Below are 2,909 nucleotides of genomic sequence, written 5' to 3' on the forward strand. Positions count from 1 at the left end.
GATAGAGATTGCACTGAATCTGTAGATTGCTTTGGGTAGTAGAGTCATTTTCACAATGTTGATTCTTCCAATCCAAGAACATGGTATATCTCTCCATCTGTTTGTATCATCTTTAATTTTTTCATCAGTGTCTTATACTTTTCTGCATATAGGTCTTTTGTCTCTTTATGTAGGTTTATTCCTAGGTACTGTATTCATTTTGATCCAATGGTAAATGGGAGTGTTTACTTAATTCCTCTTTCAGATTTTGCATCATTTGTGTATAGGAATGCAAGAGATTTCTGTGCATTAATTTTGTATCCTGCTGCATTACCAAATTCATTGATTAGCTCTAGTAGTTTTCTGGTAGCATCTTTAGGATTCTCTATGTAGAGTAACATGTCATCTGCAAACAATGACAGCTTTACTTCTTCTTTTCTGATTTGGATTCCTTTTATTTCTTTTTCTTCTTTGATTGCTGTGGCTAAAACTTCCAAAACTATGTTGAATAATAGTGGTGAGAGTGGACAACCTTGTCTTGTTCTTGATCTTAGAGGAAATGGTTTCAGTTTTTACCATTGAGAATGATGTTGGCTGTGGGTTTGTCATATATAACCTTTAATTTGTTGAGGTAAGTTCCCTCTATGCCTACTTTCTGGAGGGTTTTTATCATAAATGGATGTTGAATTTTGTCGAAAGCTTTCTCTGCATCTATTGAGATGATCATAAGTTTTTGTTTTGTTTTGTTTTGTTTTTTGCGGTATGCGGGCCTCTCACTGTTGTGACCTCTCCCTTTGCAGAGCACAGGCTCCAGATGCTCAGGGCCCAGCCGCTCCACGGCATGTGGGATCCTCCCAGACAGGGGCACAAACCCGTATCCCCTGCATTGGCAGGCGGACTGTCAACCACTGCGACACCAGGGAAGCCCTATCATAAGGTTTTTATCCTTCAGTTTGTTAATATGGTTTATCACATTGATTGATTTGCGTATATTGAAGAATCCCTGCATTCCTGGGATAAACCCCACTTGATCATGGTGTATGATCCTTTTAATGTGCTGTTGGATTCTGTTTGCTAGTATTTTGTTGAGGATTTTTGCATCTATGACCATCAGTGAATTTGGCCTGTAGTTTTCTTTGTGACATCTTTGTCTGATTTTTGTATCAGGGTGATAGTGGCCTCTTACAATGAGATTGGGAGAGTTCCTCCTTCTGCTATATTTTGGAAGAGTTTGAGAGGATAGATGTTAGCTCTTCTCTAAATGTTTGATAGAATTCACCTGTGAAGCCATCTGGTCCTGGGCTTTTTTTTGTTGGAAGATTTTTAATCACAGTCTCAATTTCAGTGCCTGTGCTTGGTCTGTTTATATTTTCTATTTCTTCTGGGTTCAGTCTCAGAAGTTTGTGCTTTTCAAAGAATGTGTCCATTTCTTCCAGGTTGTCCATTTTATTGGCATATAGCTGTCTGTAGTAATCTCTCATGGTGCTTTGTATTTCTGCAGTGTCAGTTGTTACTTCTCCTTTATCATTTCTAATTCTGATGAATTGACTCTTCTCCCTTTTTTTCTTGATGAGTCTGGTTAATGGTTTATCAATTTCGTTTATCTTCTCAAAGAACCAGCTTTTAGTTTTATTAATCTTTGCTATTGTTTCCATCATTTCTTTTTACTTTATTTCTGATCTGATCTTTCTGATTTCTTTCATTCTGCTAGCTTTGGGCTTTTTTTTTCTTCTTCTTTCTCTAATTGCTTTAGGTGTACAGTTAGGTAGTTTATTTGAGATGTTTCTTGTTTCTTGAGGTAGGATTGTATTGCCATAAACTTCCTTCTTAGAACTAATTTTGCTGCATCCCATAGGATTTGGGTCATCATGTTATTACTGCCATTTGTTTCTAGGTATTTTTTGAGGTATTTTTTGATTTCCTCTTTGATTTCTTCAGTCATCTCTTGGTTATTTAGTAGTGTATTTTTTAGACTCCATCTGTTTGTACTTTTTACATTTTTTCCTGTAATTGACATTTAGTCTCATAGCGTTTTGGTCGGAAAAGATACCTGATACAATTTCAATTCTCTTAAATATACCAGGGCTTGATTTGTGACCCAAGATATGATCTATCCTGGAGAATGTTCCATGAGCACTTGAGAAGAATGTGTATTCTGATATTTTTGGTTGGAATGTCCTATAAATATCAATTAAGTCCGTCTTGTTTAATGTATCATTTAAAGCTTGTGTTTCCTTATTTATTTTCATTTGGATTATCTGTCCATTGGCGAAAGTGGGGTGTTAAAGTCCCCTACTATGATTGTGTTACTGTTGATTTCCCCTTTTATGGCTGTTAGCATTTGCCTTATGTATTGAGGTGCTCCTATGTTGGGTGCATAAATATTTACCATTGTTATATCTTCTTGGATTGATCCCTTGATCATTATGTAGTGTCCTTCTTTGTCTCTTGCAATAGGCTTTATTTTAAAGTCTATATTTTCTGATATGAGAATTGCTACTCCAGCTTTCTTTTGATTTCCATTTGCATGGAATAACTTTTTCCATCCTCTCACTTTCAGTCTGTATGTGTCCCTAGGTCAGAAGTGAGTCTCTTGTAGACAGCAAATATATGGGTCTTGTTTTTGTATCCATTCAACCAGTTTATGTCTTTTTGTTGGAGCATTTAATCCATTTACATTTAAGGTCGTTATGCTTATGTATGTTCCTATTACCATTTTCTTAATAGTTTTGGTTTTGTTATTGTAGGTCTTTTCCTTCTCTTGTGTTTTCTGCCTAAAGAAGTTCCCTTAGCATTTTTTATAAAGCTGGTTTGGTCATGCTGAATCCTCTTAGCTTTTGCTTGCCTGTAAATTTTTTAATTCCTCTGTCGAATCTGAATGAGATCCTTGCTGGTTAGAATAATCTTGGTTGTAGGTTTTTCCCTCTCAT

The sequence above is a fragment of the Physeter macrocephalus genome, chromosome 8 (assembly GCF_002837175.3).
Source record: "Physeter macrocephalus isolate SW-GA chromosome 8, ASM283717v5, whole genome shotgun sequence".
Classification (NCBI taxonomy): Eukaryota; Metazoa; Chordata; class Mammalia; order Artiodactyla; family Physeteridae; genus Physeter; species Physeter macrocephalus.